A 13,805-nucleotide genomic window follows, 5' to 3' on the forward strand; every position below is an offset into this window, starting at 1 on the left:
TAGGTGGTTACTGGAGCCCATAGACATCTACAACGTAAATGCGCCACACACCTTGAGATACAAGTTCCAAGGTCTCAGTATAGTTACAACGGCTGCTCCACCCTTCAAACCGAAACGCATTACTGCTTCACGGCAGAACTAGGCAGGACGGTGGTACCTACCCGTGCGGACTTACAAGAGGTCCTACCACCAGTAATTCAATAAGATATTGATATTGATAATAAACGCTAATATCTTCAAATAAGATATTAGCGTTTATTAGTTCAAGCGCTAAACACATCAACACAAAATCTATAGTGCAACACTATACATAAAACAATCAAATAACAGTCGTTATTATGGATCGTAAACACTCGATTACATTATCGTAACGATTGTAATTCGGACATTAAATCAAATCTAGTTAAAGCTACGCAATAAAAAGTTTTATGTTCTATTACTAGTCCGATATTGCAAGACGCCAGTTAAAGATTTAAAAGCACATATTTCGGTATTAAAATGCTATGGTAATGGGCTTTATCAGAAAGCTCGTAGTTACTCAAAAAACAATGGAGAGAGCTATGCCCGGAGTTTCCCTGTAAAAGCGAATCAGGAATGAGGAGATTCGCAGAAGAAACAAAGTAAACTGACATAGCTTGAAGAATTGCAAGATTGAAGTAGCAATGGGCATTTTGCTCGTACTATTGGTAGGACCTCTTGTGAACCCGCACCCGAAGCAGTAACGCGTTTCGGTTTGAAGGGTGGGGCAGCCGTTGTAACTATACTTGAGACCTTAGAACTTATATCTCAAGGTGGGTGGCGCATTTACGTTGTAGATGTCTATGGGCTGCTGTGACACTGAACTGAATCAGGTGGGCTGTGAGTTCGTCCACCAATCGAAAAAGTCGTAGAAAAGTTGACTGGGGCCGAAAAGTTCTCGAGTGGCGACCGCGCACCGGAATGCGCCGTGTGGGTAGGCTTCCCACGAGGTGAAGGAACGACCAGTTAAAAGTCGCAGGAACCCGCAGGATGCAAGCTGCGCGGGATCGGCTATCGTGGTGAATCTTGGGGAAGGCCATGACCACCAGTGGATGGACGACCGTGTGCTCAAAAAAAATGCTATCGAAATCTGTAGACACTACCATGTGAATATTACCACGGTTCTAGCGTGACGTTAAATTCTCATTTGTATTATAATCACGACTGTTCCGAGAACTTAGCCAAAGAGATAGACAAGACTTATGTGCTGCACAAAACGCGCTAACAGAAGTAATCACATAAAATTAAGTACTTTGTTCGTGTAAAATATAGTAAATAAATACACATCACTCAAAGGGAGTTACCGATAAGAAGAGCTCGTTCACGCAGTTCAAGCAAAAATGATCCCTGTTCGAAGCGTATATAAAGTTTAAAGTGGCCTATATGGCGGCACTAGTGCCAATGCTGGCTTCAAAACATTTTTAAGATTATGATATATATAATAGCTGTCAGCTATTAAATGTTTTAACGCTACAATAATAACATAAAGACGTTATTACTGCGCTATTGTGCCAACGAATTTAATGCGTTATAATAACAGTCAGTTAATAGCTTATAAAATTTTGAAACGGAGGTAGACTGCACTGGTCGTATGGTTCGCTGTTCCATAAACAAATGCAGCGAAATTTTGAAGTCGTCGTGGCCTAAAGAATAAGACGTCCGGTGCATTCGTGTTGAGCGATACACCGGTGTTCGAATCTCAGGCGGGCACCATTTTTTGTAATGAAATACATACTCAACAAATGTTCACGATTGACTTCCACGGTGAAGGAATAACATCGTGTAATAAAAATGAAAACCCGCAAAATTATAATTTGCGTAATTACTGGTGGTAGGACCTCTTGTAAGTCCGCACGGGCAGATACCACCATCCTGCCTATTTCTGCCGTGAAGCAGTAATGCGTTTCGGCTTAAAGGGTGGCGCAGCCGTTGTAACTATACTTGAGACCTTAGAACTTATCTCTCAGGGTGGGTGGCGCATTTACGTTGTAGATGTCTATGGGTTCTAGTAACCACTTAACATCAGGTTGGCTGTGAGCTCGTCCACCCATCTACGCAATAAAAAAAATGGAGTGGCATAGCTGTATCCGAGAAATGAGAAGCGAAGAAGGTGTCATTAAACGGGATAGCAGGCGAAGGGAACGGAAAGGAGACGGAAAATTCCGGCTTTGGAATGATCTTCCCTCCACGGTGTTTCCCGAGCGCTATGACATATCCATCTTTAAACGAGGCTTGCAGAGAGTACTTAACGGTAAGCAGCAGCTTGGCTCTGATCCTGGCATTGCTGAAGTCCATGGGCGACGGTAACCACTCACCATCAGGTAGGCCGTATGCTGCGGTATGGTAGTCCGCCTACAGGGGCAATAAAAAAAAGCTTTCTGGACGAGATTGGCCGCGTCTTTACCAATACTTAAGGTAAATAAAGTAACAATAAATGTTTATTTTATTTATAAGATAACATTTAGATTTTCGAGATAAGGACAAAGGAAGATTAGCTTTAATTTAAAAAGTCCTTTTTTATGATTGAAAGATTATTTACTGGTGGCTCGGAGACCTTTCCTGTTTCAATAGGAAAGGTGGGCGAGCAAAGGCTCAGCAGCCAGGAGGAGTGGGATTTGCTAACTGCCCGAGTGCATCCGAAGGATACCTAACAACTTAAGAGCAATTGCTTCGCGAATGAATCTACTACCGGATCGGACTCACGACCCGCTTAGAAGATCCGGCGAGAAACTCAGCGAGCTGATGCATGGGTTAGGTTGCACGTCGACCTCTTTATCGAGTTCGACGAGTACGGTTACCGGAGTCTCTAAGCCTGCTCCTAGTGTACTGAGCTGAAGACATCTAATGCAAAGGTTATTGGATCTGATAGATCCTTCAGGACGTCTAAAAAGTAATCTGAAAACATTATAAGCATTTTCGGAATGCTTCTCCGGGTCACGGTGAGACATCTAATTTGAACGAAATACGTATTATTGCACTAGATTGGCAAACAATCCTCACGCTCAACCTGGTATTAAGTGGTGACCAGAGGCCATAATAGACATCGTGACGTGAATGCTGCTTATCTTCGCAAGAACAAAACTTATCTATTTAGAGTGAAAGGTTCGTTTTGAAAGAAACAAATAACCCTTTCCCCGGGAATTTCACTTTTGCGTACTGTGTTTCACGCACTCTTTATTATTATTAAATACTCATGAAACCCAGCCACGTTTCTATGTAACTGTAGCCAAGCAAACGAAACAGTCATTTGTTTAAATCACGCGCGTGCCATCTATCGCACGATGATGCCACTACATAAGCCTCTGTTCCAACAAACAAATATACATGCTTGCAAAAAAAGTGCGTGTGTACAAAGTACACATGTCAGAAGTGAAACTTTTTTGGCGATAATTAATGACTAATTTATAAGTCTTGCTTATATTTATACAAATCTAAAATTTTTGATTTCCGAGACTTAGAGGAAGGGAAAAAGGAAGATATGTTCCCGCCAAAAGTCTGTCAAATGTCAATCTCAAAACCTCAGTGTTGACAGTCACATTATATTTAGATTTCTAAATTGTAAATGACTAATATTTTGCAAATTGAATTGACTAATTTAATTTCATGCTATTTGATTAATGTTCCAAATGCTTTTCATTTCATTTCAATTCCTATTAACATTTTTCACAAAAAAAATTTAAAATATTATGCTGTATGGTATGATACATTTGCCTTTCCAGTTGGAAAAATACAACAACTACTACTACTGACATTTGACAAGTACTTAATTTCAATAGTAGTTTGATGTCACTTCCGTTGCATACCTGCGTGACGTTCTGTAAACATTTTACCCTCATGCGCCTAAAGAAATTTCACTTCAAAAAACGAATATACGTATCGTTCTATTGTAAATACGAAAGCTTAATGTTATTTAAAAAAAAAGAAGCTTTCCAAACAGTTTTTAATTTTACGTTTCTTTTATTCGGACTAACAAACTGAATTGACCGTAAATAAATGAACATTACAAAATTTTACAATAGGGCACGCCTTGTATATACTATTTAAAAGTTTTATTGAAAACTTTTTAATTAATTAAAGGCTGAAAGCTTGCCCGCTGTGTATTCTTCGTTTTTCGAAAAGCTCGACGGAGCTTTAATGAGTTGTTCGGCCTGACTTGTAACTTAAGTTTTAATAAACATACCAAGTAATTATAATATACTTAATTGTCCTGCTTAACTCCTGAGCTTTTTATTTAACACTTTTATAAAAAAAAAGACAAAGTGACAACGTCATAACAAACTACTGATGGAATGGTTTCATTTTAGAAAAGAAAATTTTAATTTTATTTCTTTGATAGATATTTTGTATGGACAATTGACACCACATTCACTTTTCACTGAACTTCATACTTGACGAAAACATGTAAATGTATTATTGTATAGCAGCTGTCCACGCGGATGTATCGCTCACTCAAGTAGGAGAGAGACAGATGTCGAAGGTAGCCGAACGCGGAGGCCGATTGTGCCTCTTTGTCGCTCGTTGCGCGCTCTCGCTTGCACTTCAAGCCTTAAATGGAACGCCTCAGAGCGAGGTAACGCCGCATGAGTCATGTTTTTTCGTGCGTGCAGCCGGCTCCATCGAATTATAAGACGTTGTCACGTCAAAAAATCAAAGCTGTGCGTTTCTCATTAGTTGGAATCGTTTAAAACATATTTAATGAGAGCTTTATTATTATTATTGTTCTTTTGGTCTATTTTTAATTTTCTAGGGGCTCAGCCAAATCACAAATTACTTTGATAGTAATTACTTACCGTACCTACAGAATTCAAAGTACCATATTTAATTATAGCGAAATTACTGAGCTACTTTGAAATGACGGTACGAAGATTAACAGGAGCCAAGCGAAGTCTCGAAATTTCGATATTAAATTATATGAATATTCTAATTTACGTATAAGCAGTAATAAGGCTGTAATTATAATCAAGTTTACCACCACCCTGCCTATTTCTGCCGTGAAGCAGTAATGCGTTTCGGTTTATAGTTCGGGACAGACGTTGTACTATTAAAACTGAGTCCTTAGAACTCATACCTCAAGGTAGGTGGCGTACGTAGATTTACGTTGTAGATGTCTATCGGCTCCGGTAACCACTTATCATCAGGTTAGCCGTGAGCTCGTCTACCCATCAAAGTAATAAATAAATAAAAACCTTATATTATACCACAGCTGTAACTATACTGAGACCTTAGAACTTATATCTCAAGGTGGGTGGCGGATTTACATTGTAGATGTCTATAAGCTCCAGTAACCACTTAACACCAGGTGGGCTGTGAGCTCGTCCACCCATCTAAGCAATAAAAAAATAAATAAAAAAAAACCTATTTACTAAGTCTAACTTTAGAGTCTAATATTGAAATTCAATTTTGAATTCAAATTAACAAACACCACGAATCTTGCAAAATTCACTGTAATTTTTACGGCAGACTTCGGTTAAAATTAATTATTTACTGAATACGTTCGTGCCTAATTTATAAAAAAAATATTACAATATTTAACAGTCGTTTCAAATAAATGCATTCAAAATTAACTGTTCCCATTAAATTTTCAATGTGAAGAACTGAATTATTATTATTTTTATTTCCATACGTTTTCGATTACGTTTTAAATGCATTATAAATACATTAATTTTCATTCTTACCGTTTTCCAACATCATTATATTTAATTAAGGTATATATAACTGACGGAAACAAATACATAACTGATACGAATACTTATTAAAGTCGAAAGCGTAAAGCGTCAGTGTAAAGGTAGGCATTCGCTTGGCTCTAACCCTGACATTGCTGATGTCCATAGGCGATGGTAACCACTCAGCATCAGGTAGCCCGTATGCTAGTCTACCTACAAAGGCTACTAAATACTTAAGTTTGACATCACGTTTTTTTAATTATAATTGTATTATTATTATTGGCAACGTTGCGTATACTTCACAGTTCCGGTGGTCAAGTTCGACCAAAGTGTTATTCGATATCCGAATATTGCGCTAATCGATTTTTAGTTATATCAACAAGTCGCAAAAACCGATTCTTTGATTACAAACAAATTAATCCTTTTAAAGATGCTTTCTCTCTTTCTCGCAAAACTAGTGTTAGTGTAGAATATGCAGGCGAACTTTGACATTATGACCCGCTATAGTGCGTTCTCTGTCTAACAAACAAAATAGCCCTCGTAAATTTCTAAGCATACTTTAATTAAAATTTAGTTTATCGACACTGTTATTGGCGAGTCGCTATGCGTATTGAAATATATATGTAATTAGTTATGACTCAACTTAAATGTTTATTGGATTAGAATAATAATATGTTTAATCCATTCTGTTTTTTGGTAAATCTATCTTTTTCAGTAGGTACTCTCCCGCTTTTCGCGAGTATTAGAAATTATTAAAACAACTTAAATGCTATAGGTAAAACTAAAATTACGCGGGTAAATTATCACTATCCTACCTGCATATTTAGGTTGCTAGTCATACATGAATTCATGATTTCAACGGCTATTGTACAAAATAGTTGGCACTTTTTAAAGCTATTGCATAGCTTTTATTGCGGACTTTGAGCGCGGCGACCGAATCAAGAAAGTCCGTAACGAAAATAATATCTAACACCCCTCACTCTGCCTACCATGTAGTTCGCGTTCAACAAAATTACACGTTGCGCTTGTGTATTGTTTGTGAATAACATTCCCGATCCTGCGGACAGAATGGAAAGCAGTCGACGTCGCCCAAAACACGTCATCTCGGATCCTCCCGATCCACTAACGGTGCTTTTAGGTACTTCAAGCACCGGTCACCGTTCTCGTCGAACCCGTCCCTTGCGACGAAGGGCTCGACGAGTAAATTAACTCTCAGACCCAGCCCACTGAGTTTCTCGCCGGATCTTCTCAGTGGGTCGCGTTTCCGATCTGGTGGTAGATTCTGCGAAGCACGGCTCTTGCTAGGGTTCGTGTTAGCAACGTCATCAGGTTTGAGCCCCGTGAGCTCACCTACTATCCACGGTTACGCTGAAATAGCCTCTCAAGGTTATCTATCAGCTTAGGTAGGAAAAAAAAAATTGTGAATAAGCGCGCGGCGTGACGTCGCACTGCATGCGCATCATGAAAAGTCTGCCCATCTCTCTCTCGCGCGGTCTAGCTTATGAGTGTGAAGGGGACAGTTAATGTTTTGCTTTTGTTAATGTTTATAAATATAGGTTGGTTTTATTTTATTATTGTTTTAATATTAAATATTGTCTAATTATACTTGCATAAGTAGATAAAAAATGCTATGCAATAGCCTTACCGCGGCAGTTCCCGAGTGCCACACGTGGTTTTTTTATTGCCTAGACTGCCAGACAGGTGAACGAGCTCGCCTGGTATTAAGTGATTAGTGGAGCTCATAGACATCACAACGTGAATTGCCTTTAGTAATTACCCATATTTATGCGGGTTTGGTTTTTATTACCCGAAGTTATTCCCGCATCGTGAAGATATTCGTGAATAAATGTTAAATACGTATTACATTAGAAAAAATTGTAGCTTCCTACGAGATTTGAACTCGAGCACAGACGCATCTGTCTCTACGAGTACACAGAGCGTCTTACCTTTTAGACCAAGACGACTTGTTGAACTTAATTTCTCGCAATCAACTTGTATTCTTTGACTCAATCGGAATTCTGGTTGTCTGTCCATTGAGATTGTAGTGTCACTTTAATTTTAAATACACAAATGTATAAAAATAAAGGTAGTTTGAAAACTAAATAAAAACATGGCAAACCGAACTGACAATAAATTTCATCATTTCTTTTTTATTGTAATAGCGAAGTTATATCCTTATTGCATTTTCATGGATCCTTGCTGTGTGTGTAAATTTTCAAATCCGACATCTCAAAGTCGAGGAAAATAACGTCATTAATTCCATTGCATACAAACAAACCGGGGATACATACACACCGAACCAGTAAAATGATATTAAAAAGAGTATATAGGGTGTATCAACTCTGATGCTGAGAATATATCTTTTTAACCGACATAAAAAAGGAGGATGTTCTCAATTCGACTGTATGTTTTTTTTTATGTTTGTTACTTCATAACTTTTGACTGGGTGAATCGATTATGATGATTTTTTTTTATTAGAAAGCTGACGCTTCCCGTGTGGTCACATTTCAATTTAGTCCAGTTCTGATAGTGGTATCCACGAGAAAACCATATGAGTCTTAAATTCGCATGAAGTACGTACGCGACAAATAGATGAATAACTCAATAACTCAATATCACGCCAACCGATTTCGATGATTGCTGTTTTTAGTGTATATTAATTTGTTTTGGAATATATATATTTTTTTCTATTTGAAGTCCGTTTTTGTTAAAGCATGTGTATTTACAATTATTAAAAGTGAATATCAATTGCTTCGTTTGTTTTTCTTGTTACACCTGTTCTCTATTAGCCCTATTGAGTTTAGACTATATACTATGTATGTATGTATGTTTTTTGCTTTTCAGGCAGGGTCTTGGGCGTATTACCATCCAAATACGACCGCGGGAGAGTATAAAAAGTAGGGAACATCGTCTGTGTGAAGCTATATGGAAACGCGGCGTGACGCCGGGATTAATTAATTACTAAATGATAAAACGTGTTTTTTACTTACGTTTTTGATGCAACAACGCAGTTACAGTTACGTGTATTGTAACACGAACGAATTGTGCAACAGTTCAAAAATGGTATCCAAATAAAAACCAGGTCAGAAACGAAGCAAGAACGTAAAAGACAAATATTCCTGATGCACACTTATTTATAAGCTATAAGACTTTGCAAGGCCTTAAATATCGCTTCAATTGGATTTTTAATCAGTTTTTAATTAATAATTCTTGAGTCGTTTCAGCGGCGCGTTTATTGTGAACAACGACACAGACTTCGCGTGTAAGAGGTACGGCTGTCGCCGCGCGACTGAAAGCTGAAACTGAACGAAGGCGCCCAGCAGTCTCGATCCACCTGATCGGGACTACGACGTAGAGATAAATAGCACGTGGACGAGGCATTCCTGAGATTAGCAGCTGTCTCTTTCCTGCGCATGAAATTGAATGAAGTGCAACAAGGAAAGTGACAGCTTTGAATTTTTCAGTTTGTATTGAAGGTGTGTTTTACTATCTGCAGAAAGGGCAACATATTATGCTCTTTGAGTTCTATAACATCCAAAAACAAAAAAACAAAATGTATCTTTTTTTTTCAATTCTTCATATAACGCCGTATTTAAATTTGAACCTTATTGGCTTTATTCAAGACCTATGTTACTTTGCACGCCTACAAAGAAGCACACACGTGCTGTTCATTTAATATTCAGCTCGGAGAGCAACGGGTAGCGGCCTCTGAACAACAATTTCACCGCACACGTTCGTTGCAATCGATTCACGTTATTAATTCAAACGTTTAAAGTGCCAATTCGCACTGCTCAATATTCCTATGAGCATCGATCTACATACTTCATTTAAACCATCTAATGTGTGTTTCTATGCGGGATAAACTGGAAGCGTTCTGTCAAACGAAGACAGGCTAACCTGATCAGGTAATACTACTGTTCACGTTTGAAGTCATGGGACCAAGCGTCAAAATTATACAGTAACCAGGTGCTACGCGCCGCTTCGCCCGCGTGGTCAAGGGAAAGGGTCAAAGCGATTTCCTATGGGAACGAGACGTTTTTTAGGGTTGAAATGTAGGGTTCTCCTAACCTAAGATTCTCTTCTTCTTCTATCGAGCCGGTGGCCGAACCTCCTACGATGTCCCCGCGCCTTGGGGGTGCGCGGGGTAAGTGTGACTTGATGATCTGCTAATGTTGGGAGCAGACGGCGGGCCCAAGGACGTTTTAGGGCCCTACCGCACTATACTCCCCTGCACTCTTACATCCGCCGTCCGATCTTCGCCGGGGTCAAAACCCGGTCAGAGTACAGGGGTTCTCGCGGACAACACTACAACCAGAAACGCAGCGCCACCCCGAGGACGCCCGACTGCCGGGTCGGAACGCGATACATCGCCGACCGGGTTGCTCTTCCACAGTATGTTCGGCGACGCGTCGTCCCATCTTCCCGGTGCCAGCGCGCTAGAGTGACGGTAGCGTGCGGCGCTGACTCAAACCGCTTAGGTCGCCCCGTGACCATCACCGAGAGGAGACTGGCTCCTCACAGAGGCCGGGCTGGACGAACGCCCTCCTCCGACCCCCGGCTCGGCGGCGGTAGTACGCTGCCGAAAGGGAAAAGAAGCTCTTCCACTCCCGTTCCGCTGTCTCAAATGTCGAACTCCAGCTCGACCTTCCTCTTTTCTCATCCGAGCTTGGGACCGGCATTGGCAGAGTGCACAGGCAGTTCCAGTGTCCGTAGTCATTTTTCCTCCGCATCACGTGTACATACCATACCATCTAAGACCATTCCTTGTGAGTTTTTCGACAATTGCCATCTTAAAACTTCCCCGAATGCGCTCATTTCGCAATTTGTCGAGTCCGGGGTTACTCTCTCCGACGATGTCAGCATTTTCATTTTTAAAAACCATGAGAGCTCTTTACTTCCTTTCGACGTTAAAGAAAGACCAATAAACACACTTTCACATTTATAACATTAGCAGGTAGGTTCAAGTTATAAGTAAAATAATTAATGAATATGGATTACTGGTAATAGGGCACAGCGTTAATCCAAGCGCTCTAGTTTGAAGTTTGTGACAGCCTTTAAACAAAGCAATTGAGTCTTCATGTCCTAAGAGGGGTAGGGGCTTGTGTATGGCAAGTGACCACGCCCTAAGTTCATCTGCCGTTCTGTATCAAAAAACGCCGGAAATCGAGCTGATCTGATGATGAAAGTGTAAGGCAGAAAAAGAAACCGATAGATCCTTGCAAAGTTCCAAATCCAAACGAATATAAGGCTCATATTAAAATCGACGTAAATACTTATTTACATTTTCGCTGTAAATTCAACTAATCTACGCGAGATTAAAATAATGATGTTTCTAACTTAAATACATTCACTAAAACTTATTCAGAGAATTATCATTAACACTAACCGTAAATTAAAACTTTATTAAACTTTAAAAGTACGCCCTTTAGTATCAGCACTTAAGGGTAAAACGGCACTGTTCACTTAGTGTCTCGTAGTGCTACGAAAGTTCTACAAGTATTCTACGTATTCCGTAGAGGTAGCTACGAAGAGACCCAAAAGAGCTACGCACACTACGAATCACGGCTCGATTATTTTAAGTATATATAAATTTCTCGTGTCACAATGTTCGTTCCCATACTCCTCCGAAACCGCTTGACCGATTCTCATGAAATTTTTTATGCATATTCAGTAAGCCTGAGAATCGGCTACTATCTATTTTTCATACCCCTAAGTGATTAGGGTTGTCCACCCCTAACATATTTTTTTTATTTGGACATATTTTTTTTTTATAATGAGGTATTATGTGGTTGAATGAGGTTTTCTTATTTTTATTATAACTAGTCAGGTCATAAGTATTGTCAGACAGTAAAAACTTTTCTTTTAGAATGCTGGCCACAAAAAAGTTTATTGAATTCGAATTTCGAATTGTTCATGAAAATAAAAATGTATACTTTTTAGAATTTTACTCATTTTTAAATATGGAGTGGACGCTTAAAGAAGACCGTGTTGCAGTTATTGCGTTGCATCGTTGCGGTTACGCGCCAATTCAAATTTTTAACATACTGAAAAATTTTAATATAACCAAAAGATTCGTTTATCGTACCATCAAATGATACAATGAAGACTCTAGTGTAGATGACAGGTCAAGAAGTGGTCGCCCTCGGTCTGTTAGGACTCCAGCAGTGATAAAAGCTGTGAAGGCGCGAATTCAAAGAAATCCCAAACGTAAGCAGAAACTGTTGGCCCTTCAGATGGGGTTAAGCAGAACCACGGTGAAAAGGGTGTTAAATGAAGACTTAGGGCTTCGGGCATATCGAAGAAAAACAGGACATCGTTTGAATGCTCGTCTAATGGACCTGAGACTGAAGAGATGCCGCGCTTTGCTGAAGCGGTACGCGGGAAAAAAATATCGGGAAATTCTTTTTTCGGATGAAAAAATTTTTACCGTAGAAGAGAGCTACAACAAACAAAATGATAAGGTGTACGCACACAGTAGTGAAGAAGCGAGCAACCGTATTCCGCGTGTCCAACGAGGTTATTTTCCATCCTCGCTCATGGTATGGTTGGGAGTTTCTTATTGGGGCTTAACAGAGATACATTTTTGTGAGAAAGGTGTAAAAACGAATGCAGTTGTGTATCAAAATACAGTCCTGACGAACCTTGTGGAACCTGTTTCTCATACTATGTTCAATAACAGGCACTGGGTATTCCAACAAGATTCGGCGCCTGCTCATAGAGCGAAGAGCACACAAGATTGGCTGGCGGCGCGTGAAATCGACTTCATCCGGCACGAAGACTGGCCCTCCTCAAGTCCAGATTTGAATCCGTTAGATTACAAGATATGGCAACACTTGGAGGAAAAGGCGTGCTCAAAGCCTCATCCCAATTTGGAGTCACTCAAGACATCCTTGATTAAGGCAGCCGCCGATATTGACATGGACCTCGTTCGTGCTGCGATAGACGACTGGCCGCGCAGATTGAAGGCCTGTATTCAAAATCACGGAGGTCATTTTGAATAAACTTTAGTGTCATAAGAATCTATGTTTTGTTAAGTTCATTTTGGTATATGAATGGTTACATAATGAATAAACTTGTTTCAATTATTTTACATTAAACGTGTGACAGAATTTATGACCTGACTAGGTATATTCCCTCGTCGTTCATAGCACTACATACCTCTTTCACTCATTTACCACACCTTAAACACTTACAATAAGTTAGTTTTTTTTTCTACATTAGAAATTCCCTAGAAATCTTATATATGGCAAAACAATGTTTGCCGGGTCAGCTAGTTTTAAGTATAATACATCCCCTCTATAACACGGTACTAAAATAATGCCTAGTTATAACACGTACTTTACCCACACGTATTTTAACACGTATTTTTATAACGCGGAAAATTCCCGCATACTATTTCTGTTCCGTGAAATTTATAATGATTTATACAGTTCATTAAAAATATCGCGTACTTTTGCACGTTGTGTAAGAGTAAAGGCTTCATCATTATTTTTTCCTACCTAAGTTGATGATCTGGAGAGACCATTTCAGCGTAACCGGGCGAGTAGGTGAGCTCACGGGGCTCAAACCTGACGTTGTTGCTATCGCGAACCCTGGCAAGAGCCGTGCTTCGCAGAATCTACCACCGGATCGGAAACGCGACCCACTGAGAAGATCCGGCGAGAAACTGAGTGCATGAATGTGTAATTCTACGTGCAATTGCTAGATAAAGTTCAGTAACAATTTAAAAGTATACCTATATATTGCTATTCGTGACGCGCGTGTTGGCGTGGAGTTTCTATCGCGTCCTTTAACATTGAAGTCATTATACAAAGTCGCGCACTCTCTGTCTAGCGTACAATTAACAATGCATGAAGAAAGTTGATTATTTATTGACTTAGTCTTTGTTGCATAAAACAGTACAAAAGGCAAACTTTTATTGTTTACTACTTAGGTGGGTGGGCGAGCTCACGGCCCACCTGGTGTTAAGTGGTTACTGGAGCCCATAGACATCTAAAACGTAAATGCGTTACCCACCTTGAGATATCTAAGGTCTCAGTATAGTTACAACGGTTGCCCCACCCTTCAAACCGAAACGTATTACTGCTTCACAGCAGAAATAGCAAGGGTGGTAGTAGCTACCAG

At 39.7% G+C, this 13,805-nt stretch overlaps 1 protein-coding gene across 3 annotated transcripts in view; it reads right to left on the reverse strand.

The window, feature by feature from the left end:
- LOC114250295 (diacylglycerol kinase eta) overlaps positions 1 to 13,805 on the reverse strand; it is a 184,719-nt gene that overhangs the window by 148,383 nt on the left and 22,531 nt on the right. The window contains exon 1 of one of the 3 annotated variants that reach the window (XM_089733104.1): positions 8,672 to 10,488. The exons of the other annotated variants lie outside the window; for them this stretch is intronic. The gene's annotated coding sequence lies outside the window, so the exon portion shown is untranslated. Of the gene's footprint in view, positions 1 to 8,671; positions 10,489 to 13,805 lie in introns of those variants that run through there. 3 annotated transcript variants of the gene reach the window in all.

The sequence above is a fragment of the Bombyx mandarina genome, chromosome 15 (assembly GCF_030267445.1).
Source record: "Bombyx mandarina strain Sakado chromosome 15, ASM3026744v2".
Classification (NCBI taxonomy): Eukaryota; Metazoa; Arthropoda; class Insecta; order Lepidoptera; family Bombycidae; genus Bombyx; species Bombyx mandarina.